The 15,689-nt window shown below is 47.9% G+C and overlaps 1 long non-coding RNA gene across 1 annotated transcript; it reads left to right on the forward strand.

Annotated features, from left to right (window-relative positions):
* Positions 1 to 12,058: 12,058 nt before the first annotated feature.
* Positions 12,059 to 14,698, forward strand: LOC105854039. The gene is made up of 3 exons (XR_001145772.1): positions 12,059 to 12,126; positions 12,764 to 12,982; positions 14,209 to 14,698. It is a non-coding gene; the product is annotated as an uncharacterized LOC105854039 (long non-coding RNA).
* Positions 14,699 to 15,689: the final 991 nt, after the last annotated feature.

Here is a 15,689-nt window from a genome sequence, read left to right on the forward strand (position 1 = left end):
GTGACATTAGAATTTTACCTATAGTTTGTGTTGCAGGTGGTATCTCATTTAAATCTCCCAACATGTGCAGATAATATCTACAAAGATATTATTATTGTCACCATTTTGCAGACAAGAAAATTTGCTCAAAAGATTAAGTGTCTTAGTCAAAGTCAGACCAACCAGATAGTAAATGCCACCGAGGACGTGAACTCTGGGTCTTTTTACTGCAAACCCGCATCCCTGTTTTGCACATGGTTGAACAGGATGGCCCAATGTTGCACAGAGTGTAGATGGGAAGGGACTTTATCACCTGGGTTAGTCACCTGCCAACATCACACATTGCCACGCCTACTATTTATACACCGGGTAACCAAAACCCAGGCAGCTAGAATGTGGCTCGTACCAGAGACCCTTCTCAGGCAATACCCTTACAGTTTCTAGTTCTCCATGAGATTCACATTTTGACTTAAATGTTCCAAATGAGTCTCTTCCAGTAGGACTATAAACAAATTCCAAAAGATTAGAAATTGCAATAATAAATTCCCTGTACACCTCGACACTCCTGGCGTCGTGACCAGGCTGTCTGTCAGAGTTGCACTTGGACGTTCTCCCCGGACCTCCTTTACTAGTGTCAGGCCAGCTCTTAGGAAAATGAAGAAAAGTGAGAGCCCTGAACTGCACTGTGTCTCGGGTGAACCGCTAGAACATGAAGCTGGCAGTGGGGGCAAAGGACAGTGGGAAGATTCAGGCCCAGGGCCACTGCGAGCCCAGCGCATTAAGCTCCATAGGGAATTCGGAGTTGGCGGAGCTGACTGCCTTGTTAGAGTGATGAGAGTGTTTGCAGTGAGCCATCAGTGGCCAGCCAGGCACAAAGCTGAGTGGTGGGGCAGTAATTGCTAAGGGACTCCGAGGGTCTCTTGTTAAGGGGCAGGGCATTTCTGCATTCTCCTTCCTGAGGGTTCAGAATCCCCTGAAGCTTCCCGAGAGGGTGACTCCTGGCTCATGTCCAGGGTGGAGCCCTTCTCTCATCCACTCCTCCTGCTGTGAGTGCCTTGGGGGTACACTCTCCTTGCCAGATCTCCCCAGGTATCTTGCTTTGGTTGCTGGGAACAGGGGCAGCCCTGCCATTCCCTGGGAACATTTCATCGTCTCTACTGCATTTTACAGTTGGAGGTGCTGGGCACACCAGCGTCAGAACAGAACTGGAAATGCTATAAATGTTCAAAGAGGGTTCAGTAGTTGTCAGGAAATGGAGTCTCTCCGTCGTTCTCTCTTTCTCTTCTGCCCTCTCCTGGCCATGCGGATGTTCTGAGGAGAGGCAGGTGTTGGTGGAGATTCCCAAGTAGGACTCTGACCATTTGAGAATGTGCTGCTCTGAGCTAGTGACATAAGGGATCTCCTGGGATCTGGCTGGTTATTCTGGGTTTACCTCCAGCTTCCATTACCCTTTGAGACATTTCTCTGCCAGTTTGGACACCGTCGGAGAGGAGATATTTTCTGGGGCAGCTCTAAAGAAACAAGCTTGCTTGGCCACCTCAGGGCCCACACCGGGACAGCACTGTATGTCTCTCCCTTAAGGCCTGCCCCCTGGTCCCTGCAAGGAGGAGACACCAGGCAGAAGACTTTAAAGCCCCTTCTCTAGGTTCTTCTTCCCAGCATCAGCACCTTGGTAGAGGGCTCAGGACAAGCCAATCCTTGACCTGGCTGCTTTCTCAGATGCCCTCAGCTCACTTCTTAACACCCAGATTCTTGTGGGGCCTCTTGGGCCCCAGCTCTCTACACAAAACAAGGGAATTTCCTCCCTACCACAAACATGCCAGATGCTTTCCTTCTGCCTGTTTCATTTGGCAGTTCTTAAACTGGCCACAGGAGCCCCTGCAAGAGGTGAGTAGCATGGAAGGGCACCCAGAGGAGAACAAGTGGTGGTTACTGCCCCTGGGGAAGCTGGGTGGGCTTCTCCTCCTGGTCTCTCCCTTCCAGAGGTGATCAGAGAGGAGCAGAGACTGCCAGACTGCGAGAGCCTACAGGGATTTGTGGGGTTTGTTTTTCCTCAGCACTGTCTGCAGAGGTGAGGGCATGAATAAAAGAGTGAGGAAGATTTACTGTTCCCACAGCTTGGCAGTAGTCCTGTGTTTGAACAGCAGATCCAGGAGAGGAGGGGCTGGAGCAGGTGGGGGTGCTGTGGGAATTACGGCGAGAGTCAAACCCTTCAGAATCTTTCTGCAAGAATCCTACGATGGGCTGGAAGATGCAGCTAGGAGGAGCATTCCTTTTTTTTTTTAAGATTTATTTTTGCATACAGAAGTGGGGTACAGGCCAGAGATGCGGAGGGTGAGAGGATTCCCCAGAGACAGAGTGGGGAACAGAACAGGCAGATGGATGAAGTACCTTGCTGAGGGGAGCAGTGGGCGGGTCAGGAGAGGTCTGTCGTGCCATGTGGGTCACCTCCGGGGCAGGCAGGGATCGAACTCATGCGGAAGTGGCTTAAGCTTCTCATTGCTGTGCTTTAACCCGCTGCACCATCAGGGAGGGCCCAGGAGGGGCATTCTTAGGCCCACCCTTTGACCACCTGGGACCAGGGTGTCCCTTCCACTCGACAGCCTCAACACCCTGCTCCCCGCATGAGCCATCAGCACACAGGTTGGGCCTCACATCTTGAGACCCAGTGGTACATGGTGGGCATGATGAAGGTGTGCTGACAATCGTCCCCCAAACAGGAGGTCTCACCTGTTACTCATGATCCTCATAGTAGGCATAATCAAGAAATAACTTAGACCATTGTCTAGGCTGGCCAGGGCCTGGGTGGACCTGGCTTGGGGCCGGACTTGGGGTGTTTCAGCTGAATGTGACGTGGGACAGGGTCCAGTTATCGCTGTGTGCATGCTCGAGGCAATACACATGGTTTGTTCTTCTCCTGAGGCTGCCCATACATAGGTCTCTTTGGGAATAAAGTTGGTCTTAGTGGGTCAAAACTGACAGCGAGGTAGCACAAGAGTGGAAAGTCTGCAGGACGGTGGTGGCCTCGGGTGGTGATGTGCTGTATAGTGCGTGTGTGTGCATCTGTAGGCGTGAGAATCTGTACATGTGTTTGTGTATCTGTGTGTGGTTTTCCATGTATGTGTGTACCTGTGAATGTGTTTACATATGGATCAATTTATGTTTCTGTATGCTTTTGTGAGTGTGTGTTTGTGTATTTGTTTTGTGGGAAACTTGAAGGGCTGGAGAGAAAGGGTAAAGGGGAGATGTAAAGAGTCCTGGGTAAGTCTCTCTGGAGCCTCTCCCATATGCTGAAAAGGCAGATCTTTTCCTGGCCAGTTTTCCTCCTGAGAACCTGTCTAACTTAGGGTTCAGTGTCAGGGGAAACTCTCAAAGGTAGTATGCGTGTTCATCCAGGCTTTCCTTACCCTTTGGGGCAAGCATGATCATCCTCCCCATCCCCCCAGCCTCCCACACACTGTCTCAATGCTGGCAGACATGATCATATATTTCTAGAAAGAATTAATCATGATAGTCACACACAAGAAATACAAAGCTGTAGCTTGTGTGTGCTTGAGTGCTGTGGTGTGTGTGTGTGCACGTGTGTATGCGCGCGTGTGTGGTCATTTCCCATAGAGACTTTTGAATTTCAAGTCACCCTCCAAAGATGCCGGAGCTAGAGTGTTAGGCCCCATGTCATATATCTAAATAGTTGAAAGCCTCACATCAAACAAATTGTTAAATTTAAAATGTTTTTTCTTCTTGTCATCATAAATATGCCTTCGTGAGGATGGGGAAAGCCAGATCCAAATAAGGAGTCCTTGAATCCTTGGTTCTGTCCTGGTGTATGGCGGGATGGGGAGAGTCAGCTGTAGCCACCATTTCTTTTCCTCCTCTGGTCCACGTCCTCCTGCAAAGGGCTGACTTCCTTGAGGGCAGCGGCTGGGCACGCATCCTACCTAGGTCTGTGCCTACCAGTGGGGTCTGTGCAGCTTCTGGAAGTCGACTCAGGGCCACTTGCATTCTAGAAGAAGGCACGTGGGTGTTGGGTAGACACCTTGCCTTTAGCCCTGTGAACTTCCCTTGGTTGGGGTGGGGATGGGGTGGGCTGGGAGAGGTGCCTGGTCGAAAAAATATCAGCACCTTGCACTGGGACAAAGGAAAGGCAACCAAATCCTTCAGCTACAAAATGGAAGAGGGTGTCACTCTTAGAATCACACCAGGGCAGGCCAGCTCCTGCCTCACCCTGGCCTTTGTCCCACAGGATGGGTGGGATCCTTGAGAGTGAGCAGTCCAGAGTGCCTGGGCCTTCTCTTGTCTGGTCTGTATCACTGCAAAAGTTTACTCCTGTCCATCAAGTGAGGCAGAGGTAAGAAGACAGAGACAGACTCTCCTTCCCATGCTTACAGGCAACCCCAGTGTGAAATGAGTGACCTCACTGGGTCCTCACCTGTGTGCATAAAGGAACTTATTATAATAAGACTCAGCAGCAGGCACACACAGAGGCTAATGAAGGGGTCGGGGGAGAAAGTGAAGAAAGAAATAACTCAGTGAGAAAAAAGGATGTAAATTGGTGAATGTGTCCTACCCGATCTTCTGAGCTGGGACCCCAATAACACACTGAAAACCAGTGAAAAATCAAAGCCCCCTGCACCACCCACATATCTGGTTAGACACCAAGCCTGGCTGCTTAACTCCACGCTCAGTTCCCGGCAACCCTCCTCCGGTGGTGAGGGCATCATGGGATTTGTAGTTCTTGGTGTCTTGGATTGCCTTGGTCTGGGGTGGAGGTGCGTCCATCACATCAGTTTGTGGAGTTTGTTCAGGACAGCCTTTCCCCCCACCCCCAACACCCCACTCCTCTGAAGTGCTGAGAAGCAGCTGTGGCCCCATCTGGGGGAGCCTCACACCAGCCCCTGTGGTGGTCCCTGGGCTCATATTCAGTGGAAAAACACCCAGAGTGGTTCATTATTCTAGGTGCCATACACCTGGCTCTTAGAAGCTGAGGGAAACACCGAGAAAAGCTTCAGTATACAAATAGATTGCAGAACTGTCTCGCAGAACAGAATTCAGTAAAAACTAAGGTGAGTCAAAACTAATTAGAAGAGTGGATGTGCAGTCCAGAAAAGCCTGGTGGTGGTGGTGGGGGGGGGGTGGCTAGGAGTAGCACCCATGTGCCTTTGGAGCGCTCTGGGTGAAAGCTGCAGCGGGCTGAAATGCGTCCCCTTGCCAAATTTATGTTTGGAAGCCCTAAATCCCAGTGTGAGTCAATTTGGAAATAGGGCTTATAGGGCGGTGGCTAAGATGAATGAGGCCAGAAGACTGAAAGGACTGGTGTGTGTACAGGAGAGGAGGCCCAGCACAGCTCTCTCAGGGAGTCGTCCCCAAAACTGAGCCGCCGGCTCCCGGTTTGGTGGTAACCCTGCAGGCTGAGGTAAACCACACCACCACACATGGTACTCACAGTGCAGTAGAGAACAGGTGAGAGCCAGCCTAGGGTGTTCTAACCTGAACCTGTCACCAAGTACCTCCCCGAGAGGCGTTTAGGGGAGACTGGCTGGGGAGGAGAGCAGAGCTCTGTTCTAGGAGCCTGGACATCTGGCTTCTAATCTGGCCTCCATCTCTTTTTTGCTTGTTTGTTTTAATTTTTATTTATTTGTTTGAGTTTTCTTACCTCATTGTCCATTTTTGTATAACTGATTTCTCCCTTCAGGCCATAGCTCTCCCACTACCATAGCACCTGGGATCCCTCACCATGGTCCCTTGTGCTCATCTCTCCCCTGTTTCTTCCCCTCTCCCTGCCCCTCCCCTGCTGTAGGCCTACAATCTGGGGTCTGCCTGCCAGGGTTGTTTTTCCCTGATCCTTTGTTTGGTTTCCCTGTATTCCCATATAACCATTTGATATGTTACTTTCCGCTCTGACTTATTTCACTTAGCATGGTCCCTTCCAACTCCACCCATGTTGCTGCTCATTGGCCTCCACCTCTTATTATAAATGAGTCCAGTTTTCCTTGAACTTTATTGAGTTTCTGTTTTCTCCTCTACAGAATGGGACCAATAATATATACTTTGCATACCTCACAGAAAAGATGGAAAGACCATTCAAATCAAATCACAAGAAGCCTTTGGAGATCACGCGGAACTAGACAAACACAAAAGCTTATTGTTTCTAACCTGTACTGGCAAAGCTGCTACTTGCCATGTTTATCCAATCAACCCTCATTTATTGAACATCTCCTCGATGCTGTGCCCCATTTAAGCCTTAAGTGGCCAGGACTGAACAAAATAGCATCTTTTCAAGGGGCTCATGACCTACTGAGAGTGGCCACTAAACACTGACATTATTATTCAAAATATGAAATATTTGGAGAATTTTTTTATAACCCCTTGTAAATAGATGCTTGATGCCAAGAAAGAATTGCATGGCAAATGTAGAAATTCCCTACCTGCCACCAGCTTGTAAGGTTTTAAGAAAGCCAGTGGTGTTCGATGATGTTTCGATCGTAACCTCCCAAGTGTGGTTTCCATACCAACATATCTGTGCAGAACAAAAAGCCCAAGACAAAGTGCTGCCTCTAATTCACCGTATGCCTGGCCTGGCTTGAATCATGTTTTTAATAGAAAGGGCTAAGCTCCCATTTCCTGCAGTGCCCTGCCAAAGTGTGTGAGCTGTCGCACACCAGCACAGGAGGGGCCGCATCGAGTTCTCCTTGGGATCCTGGGCCCGCACTTCCTGTCTCTGGATCTCAGTTTCCCTGTCCTGATGATAGAAGTATTATTGCTTTCGTAATGTTTTCTTTTCATGAAATGGAAATGAGATCAAAGGCCTTATTATCTTGAAAGAGCAAGGGACAGGGTAGTCACAGAGAGTCCAGGAACGTAGATTACACAGGAGCTTCTGGGAGGAGGCAGGCACGACATGAGGGGCTGCATTTAGTTTTGTGGATGCCTCGTCAGGACAGTCACCATGGAGGACCTGGCCCCTCCGCCTGGCCTGTGGCCAGCCCTTTCTCCTCCTTTCCCCCTTCTCTTCTCTTCTATTCTTCCTGCATCCTTCGATGTTCACCTGCGGTATGCCAAAATGTAGAATTAAAAATCTCACTGTTTCAGTAGAAACTCACAACCAGGTGAAAGCAGTCATTTCAGTCGGGACCAGGCGTCAAATGTTACAGAAGCACCAGTGAGGCATGGGGCTGCTTCGCAGGCTCTGTGTTTTTGTTTTTTGTTTTTTTTTTTAAAGATTTATTTACTTATACATACAAGAACTTGGGTACAGGCCAGAGGTGTGTGTGTAGGGGGGGTGAGAGGATTCCCCAGAGATAGAGTGGGGAGCAGAACAGGCAGATCTACTGAGATACACTGCTGAGGGGAGCAGTAGGCAGGTCAGGAGAGGTCTGCTGCACCCTGTGGGTCATCTCCTTGGCCAAGGAAAGAACTCTTGCTGCAGTGACTGGGGATAGCTTCATAGAGTTGTATTTAACCCCTCCTGCCACCAAGGAGGCCCCCGAAGATTGTTTCAGTTGGACCTTGAGTGGTAGATATTGGTGCTGAGTTGGGGTGGGTCCCCGGAGGGGATGAGGCATTGAAAGCTTGCAAGGCCAAGGAAAACTGCTTGTAATCCCTGAAATAATTCTGGGAAAGAGCAAGTTGTTCAGCACCAGTGATTCTATGACTGTGAACCCGGAGCAGGGGCTGACACCGGTGAGCCATTTGGGGGGGCCAAGGAGTTCTCACTGTGTCTTAGAGAAACAGGAGGAGCAACTGGAAGTGTTTCAGCAGGATAGAGTTCTAGTCTCAGCCTGGGTCTATACTTCTATGCTCACTATATACACGCATGCAATGTCCATTACATAGTCATATGTCATGCGTGTACTATGGAGAGAGTACGCTGGGGGAAGCCTGAAGGTAATAGCGCTATCAGAGCTGTTGGAGTGAGGTTTCAAAATTCTTTTAATGATAAAATCTTTATTTGAAACCTTAAGTATTTAATAGGTAAAAGTAAAGTCTTATTAGTATGCATTTACTTTATGACTCCAAACCGGTGAGACTGCCTTCGTATAAACTTAGTGAAGTGTTGGTGTCATTTGATGGGCACAGGAAGTTGAGGCCAGGAGCTAAGCACCAAGCTGCAGTGGCATCGGTCTCAGCACCCAGTTTATTTCTGGGTTTTGGTTTTGGTTACGTAGCACTGAGAAATCTTGACTTACATAGTTAAGTAGCTGCTGGAAATAAGGGTTTTTCACAGCTTGACTTTGAGTCTCAGGACGCTCTTTAATTAAAAAAGGAAAACTTCATTCGGAGGCTTGCATAAAAATGAGTTAATTTGGCATCTTGAGTAAAAGGGTTAGTGGTTTGCATGTGTCAGAACTGGGCCTATTACACATTTTCATTGTGGTGTAGATGGCTAAAATTTATTTTAAAATGAAATTTAAAACAAATATTTGAGAACCTCCCCTTCCCCACCCAAAGCCATAGATAGAAACTGAAGATATGTGAGATTACTCCTGCTTTGATAATAGATTATTTTTACTTTGAGAGTAAAGGCTGTTATGTGGATTATTTGAGTTAAGCATGTACCAGAGACAGCAACTGTCCCTCCCATGGCTGCCTCTGGGTAGTTAGGGTTGCATTCACTAATATTAACACTTCACTAATTCACTAATACTAATGAGCAGGAGTGGGAGGTGGGAGGTTACCTTGGGCTCCTCTGGCATTTATATAACCTTGGTACTTGTCTGAGCTGTGACTGTGGACACTGGAAGAGTCCAAGTAAAGTGTCCCTGACATCAGGGTATTGAAAGACCCCCACAGGCCTCTGCAAGTGCCAACCCACACACTCTCTTGGAGCTTCTGCAAAGTTGGCTACCAACAGGAGACCAGTGACTGCTCTTTTAATGTGCACCTACTACGTGCTGGGAATTGTCTGATGCAATTCATACATACTATAACTGAAATCTTTGCTACACACTATGAAATGATTGCTATTACTATCTCCATCTTATAGTGAGGAAGTGGAGGTACAAAGAACTTAAACATCTTGCCCAAAGTTACACATCTCACATGAGACCCATGAGGTTATCTTTTATTGGGAATGACCATTGCATTTATTCCTTAATTTTTCTTATGAGTGACTTCAGAACTAGTTCTTCTGGCGAGGTTTAAAAAAGAGTTCCAATAGAAATTGTGCAATATGCTATGCTGGACATTCGGGGTTTAGCAAAAGTGTGAACTTTTTTGAAATGTACTCTATGATGCTGGGCTTAAGCCATTCATGGTCTGGATTCATGATGTTATTTATCATGAGCAAGTCACTAAATTGTCCTAAGAGTCTGTGACCCAGGCAGACTATTTTCTCTCTTAATTGTAGAGTTCAGGTACCAAGTTATTTAATGTATGATCCAAGGTGCCAAGAGGGCAGGAAAGATCAGGAAGAAAGGGCAGTAGGAGGCTGAGGCTGTGGGTAAGGTGTGGTCCTTGTGCCTGAGTCCTCCTCAGGATATTGTTCCTTCTAAATATAGGAAGTAATCCTTCGAGCTTCCACTGAAGATAGAAAATTGGAAAGCTTAAAAGGAGCCTGGAATGAAAGTGAATTGGAAAGCTGATAGGAAACAGCAGGGTGGGGCCATCATTGCAAAACCAATCTATTAACAGACAGTCCCAAGAGGCCAGGCTGGGTTTTCTCAAGCACTAACGCTAGCCAAGTAGACTGAGTCAATGAAGACACGTGGGTTGGGCTGCACAGATTGTCAGGAGCAGCATGCTCTAGAACAAGAGCATGGGGGTGGTGGCTGCCCCATGTGCTGGGTCTCCGAGTAAGCGGTCACCACCTTTTAGAACTGCAGTGTTTGTTTCAGAACTAGCAAAAAGAATCTACTAGGAGCAATTTTATGGAGCTTGTTACTGGAAAATGAAAACAGCATTGAGAAAGGATTAAGTGAATTAATTGAGAAGAAAGTATATCAGAGAAAGTCAGGGAGGTGCAGGGAAGCTGTTGACCCCAAGGGACACCACTGTGACACTTAGCATGTCTTCTTGACTCCTGGTGCCACTGGGCATGCAGGTGTTCCTAAGTCATGGCTGCTAACATTTCAGCATTTTCTGTCCACCCCTGCCCTTTGTCTGAGCATCATGTACCCCTTACTCATAGCCAACACAATTCAAGCTGTCAGCACCCAGGAATCATGATGGATTCAGACCCGTCCATGAGCAAAGAGCTGGCGGTAACCTAACTACAGCTCTGAGGATGCGTGTGTGGCCCCTCCGTGAGGCCAAGTCAGTAGCCCAGCTCAGAAGAGCAGGGAGGAACCAGCACCTAGGGTTACCCCTTCTGTCATAGGCATTGAGCTGGGTGTGTCTTTGCAGAAGCCCTGCGAGGGCGTCTTTTCTTGTTTGTGTAAATAAGGAAATAAGACTCAGAGAGGATAAATAACACCCAGGTTCATACATTAAGTGAAGAGGAAGAACAAGACTCAAATTCATAAGTTTTCTGGTTCCAAAATTTCTGTTGTTTGAACCACTCCTGCCTCCTGAACAGAAAATAAGCTCAACTACCATAGTGTCTTCCAACAGGCCTCAGGGTAAAACATTCCCAACAGAACTTAGAAGCTCAGTTCTTGCCTTGGCTGTGGGAAAGTTATTTGACTTTTCTGAGCCTCAGTTTCCAATGCAGATAGCATGGGAATAATATACACCTTTTCCCCTTTGCAGGACGGTGATTATGAGATGAGAGCAAATGTGTAGAAGCATTTTTTCACAGTCATAAATGCCCTCATGGTGGAATAATCAGCTTAAACTGACAAGTGAGTTCTCTCTTCTCTTCCCTCTCATTCCCCACATAAAGCTTAGTGGGAGAATGTCTTGTCTTGCGCACCTCAGCCTGGTGGGACTCAGCCCTACATACTCTCTGCAAGGCCCCGGCTGAGCACCCCCAAGGCCTGCCTCTGGGGCCCACGTCACAGGGCCTCAGACACATGTTCTTGCAGATGCCACTACTGGCTACCCCAGACACCTCTTGCAACCTAGCTGGCCACCTGGCACCATGCCTCCTGCAGCTAGCTGCCCTCAGGACACCTCCGGCTTCTGTGGGCACGGCACACTACCCTGGGCCAGAGCAGCAGGGAACCTAGAGGTGTCAGGCATGCCGTACAGCAACACCAGCCAGACGCCAAGTACAGCCACACACCACCCATGGAGCACACCCTAGTTCAGGGCCAAGGGCAAGTCCACAAAGTACCACTGCAAAGAGGACTGATCACACGACCCACAGGGCTCCAGCACAACAGGTGGGCGGTGCAGGCCACAAAGAAGACACTGCAAACAGCTTGCTACTCCTAGGCAAGTGCTCTTCACTGTGTGCTTGTTTGTTTGTTTGTTAAGATTTATTTACTTTATACATACAGAACTGGGGTATAGGTCAGGGGTGCAGGGGGTGAGAGGATTCCCCAGAGACAGAGTGGGGAGCAGAACAGGAAGATTGATGAAGTACACTGTTGAGGAGAGCAGCAGGTGGGTCAGGAGAGGTCTGCCGCGCCACGTGGGTTACTCCCTGGCCAGGGATCGAACTGGTGCTGAATCATCTGCAGTTAGCTATGCTTTAACCTATCGCGCTACCAGGGAGGGTTTCAACTTCTGTTTCTCCATCTGTGAATGGTGCCCATAGACTCTCACATCTGAAGGGTCTTAAATATTGGGTTTTGGGAAAAGTCATGGCATATTTTTTCTATGTTTTTCAAGCAAAAATGTGTCATGACTTTTCCAGTAAACCAATACCTTAGCTGAGGTTGGTGTAACAATTAAAATGACAGAATTGCCTTGGAAATGAATGCTAATGCTTGGGGGTTATGGGTTAGTTAGCATTTACTGAGTGATTACTGCATATTAGGACCTGTGGGTATAGCATGGTAAAAGAGGTCCCTTAATTATCACTTGAGACTTTGCCTGAAGAACAAGGTAGAGATGTCTTTGGAGTATGCAGAGACTGTGAGAAAAGAGGAGGGACTAGGTCCCTGAGGAAAGGAGTAGCGTGGCAGCAACTAGATTCAAATGGTGCTAACAGCACCCTACATCCTTCAACTTCCTTTTCTGTACTCCTGCCAGGAGGCCAGAGCAAACCTTAGTCCTGCTGTGGTGTATTGCTGATGTGACCTCCCAGAGGACTGGGGCTGGAAGGTGGGTCTCATGGATTCCTCTGAGGTTGGGTTCATGGTGGGGGGAAGCACCTTGGAGAGACAGCTATGACCCCCCCAGCCCCACCTTCCACCCAGGCCCTCTCTCAGCCTCCATTGTTAAAAATGTCTCAGGTTGTTTTCATTATCAAAAGCAGATGCTAATTCTAATTGTTTTTTAGGACTAATTGTCCTGGTCAGGGGGCTTAATGGCTGATGTAAACATGCTTAACAGTTTCACCTTTCAAGCTAAGGTACAGTGGGTGGTGGTGATGGTGACTAGGAGTTACTCCATCAGGAATCTGCGGGCAGCCATGCCCCCTGGGTGCCTCTGATAAGTAGTGGGACTTGGCTGTCTGTAGGGTAAGTGCGCTGCTCAGATTTTTGTGCTCTAGCCTCTGAGGCCTGCAGCCTAGATTGCACCTGATGGTGGACACCTGGAGCGTGGGTGTGGGCATGCATAAGTGTGCACACCTGAGCCTAGAGGTGGGCTATAAGGGCAGCGGCACTCAGCGACTGCACGCTCGACTGTGAGAAGGAAGATGAGCTGTGCAAGGGAAGGCCATGAGAAAATGCCAGAGAGAGAGAGAGCCCAGAAAAAGTGTAGATTCGCTGGGAGCTGAGGGTCTGGTTCCTGCCAGCCTCCAGGTCCCGGGCTTGGCTGCCCTACTGCACCAGCTCTGCCTAAGCTCCGTACTCAAGGACCTTGTCTCAGATGAATTCATACCCCAGCGAAGACAACAGTCAGGGGAGTGGAAAGATCATCCCAGTGGAGCCAGGATATCACATGTACAGCGGCGTCACTAGCTGTGGCCTTGTCCAAGACATGGAGCCTCTGGGTCCTGCGTTCTCAGCATCAGGTGAGTGGGTGGTCTGACCGTGATTCGAAAGTTCCTCTCTGCTGCTTTCATGGTTTCAAATTATAGGCGAAAGGAGAAACCTGCAAGCTTGGGTGATGATGCCCTGCGAGTTTATGAATTTATGCCTGGTTCCTTCTCAAGATTTGCCTTTTCCTTCTCACAAGCTGGAGTTTTATTGTACATTGGCATTCTCCCAGAGGGTATTCAGTATTGCTCCAAAATTAAGAGATGAGTGTTGTACTATGAGTGAAAATTCAAATAAAATGCTTTAGAATCATCCTCTGGGAACTGGCTAACCCTAAATTTAGGTCTGTGTCATTGCCCAAGCTTAATTTTCTAGCTGTCAGTCCAATCCCCCTGTATAAGGTAATAGATTAATACTTGTTATTACTGAAATAACTAATAAAGTAGCTAATACTTGTTGCTGCAATGTTTTAATCCTCGGTGATCAAGGAGTTTATCAAATAGTTACTGAGCTCTTATGCACAAAACCCTATTGTGGATGTTTCAGACAACAAATAAGACAAAACATTCTCTTCCTTGGGGCATAGCTGCATGTAAACTATGTTCTAAGCATTGATTGTCCAGGGGATATTTTGAAAATCTTAAGGCCTTACCCTGTTGCCTTCATACAACAGCAATGACTTATGTTTTCTCGTTACTGCTAAACTATGTGCTAGTCATTCTGCTAAGTGCTTTGTAGGTGTTTTCTCATTTATCCTTCATAACAATCCTATTCCAGAGATGTGGGAACTGGAACCTCAGATAATGTGCCAAAATCATAGAACCAGTAAAGAATGGGGACTTGAATTAGCTGTAACATTTAAATTAGTTAAGTTAGCTGCCTCTAAAAACTGTAACGTTTACGTAAGTAGGCTGCTTCATGCAAAGTTGACAATATAGAAATTTTGGTTGAATAATTGAGTAAGCAAAAGGACATTGATCCTGAGTGGCCCGAGGGCTGGCCCTTAACCTTGCTGAATGGTGGTACTACCGCTGGGTCCTTGGAAGTTCTAGTATGATTTTGCCTCATACAGGACCTGCCCCTCCAATACATATTTACTCCCTTCTTTTTCATTTGAGTGGAAACTTGCTTTGAGTCAACGAAATCATTTCTTTTTATTGTTTCTTCAATCCTACCTCTTCCTCAGGCAGGTTCCCTCTAAGCTATTGTGCAGTCCATTTCCTGGCCTGAGATCAGAGCTATTTACTTATCTCCTTTCCAGATTCCTAGGATGGAGACATGCAGAGGCACAGAGAGACAGCCTCACTTATGGACCTCAGCCCCTCTCAGCACCCACATCCACACTCAGAGGCCTCATGGAGAGAGCCAGGCCAGAGAGGTACTGGCCAGTGACAGTCCTTCCACTGGGCTCTCCAAGTTCATGGCAGTGAAGTGGAAAGTTCTGCTTGGTGTCCCTTGGCCTCAACCCCTGAAGTGTCTGTGAAGGAACATTGCCTCCCAGGCTTCCCAGAAAGTTTGTGAATTCACCACAGGTCATGAACAAAAGCACATGGCCTGGCTTTGGCCTTTTCTACCCTCCCTCATTTGTGAAGCTACTGTTGCATTTGCACCTGGAGCCCACGTTGACCTCTTCAGCCTCCCTGCAGATCTTCATTCCCCCTGAAGGGCTGAGCCTTCCTGGAGATGGGATAAGGGAGAGAAGTGGAGAGCGTGAGCTGGTCTGAGGACCGATACCATTGAGTGAGGAGGAATCTGAGGGTGAGTGGTACCTTATGGGGCCTTGGTGTTGCTTGTTCACTCACAGAAGCCTGTATCAACTCAACTCCAACCAAGGGAGGGAAGGGCAAGAGGGACCCGCGGTCCTGAGAGCTTGCTGCTGTGTGCAGGGTTATACAGGGGTTTGACACGTGGTTTCTGCTTTGTTACTTTTATCTGAGTTGGGTTTCACTACTACCATCTTCCAGATGGGGAATTTGAGGCTCTGAGAGGCTGAGAAACTCAACCATAGTCTCACAGCATGTGGCAGAGCTCTGACTTTGGAGTCCAAGCTGCTTCCTCAGGGGGGAGCTTCCACACCTGGGTCCTTTCATTCCTTGCATAGTACAGACCCTTTTACTTCCCCTCTGCTTTCTGGCTGCTTAAATTGGTGTTTCTAGAGTCAGATAGCAAAGCTCTGTGTGTGTGTGTGCGTGTGTGTGTGCGTGTGTCTTTGTCTACTTACACACGTTGGGGTGGGAATTATGGAAAGGGGGAGGAAGGCATATCACCTTCAGATATGTGGCAGGTCTGAAGGGGGCTTCCTCCTTACCACACCTGCTTCTCCTGCTGCCAGCTTCTCTGCTTCTCAAGTTCAGACTGCCAGCACAGCCTCCCTGGGCTGCCCATAGTTTGGGGATGGGGCTTCTTTTGTGTCACAGGCTTTAGTCTCTTTCCCCAAGAGTGTGAGAGAGAGGGTGTGTGATTGCAGATGCCTTACATGGTAACACTATCAAAATCAACTTGATTTTATTCAATTCCTCCTCCTAGCTTCTGAAAAGCTTTGAGGGGAAAAAGTCTCTTCCAGAAAATTATACCCTGTGTCTCCCTTTCTGCTGTTCCTAAGAAGTCATTTAAGATGGAAATTAGAGCACATTATTGTACATTTAATTGCCCACCAAATGAATGGCATATTTAATGGAGATGGCAAAATCCTTTAACATGTGTAAGATTTTCAGTTCATGCATTGCCAGACATACTGCAAAA

This window comes from Condylura cristata, unplaced genomic scaffold (genome assembly GCF_000260355.1).
Source record: "Condylura cristata isolate star-nosed mole 26May11 unplaced genomic scaffold, ConCri1.0 scaffold00025, whole genome shotgun sequence".
Taxonomy (NCBI): Eukaryota; Metazoa; Chordata; class Mammalia; order Eulipotyphla; family Talpidae; genus Condylura; species Condylura cristata.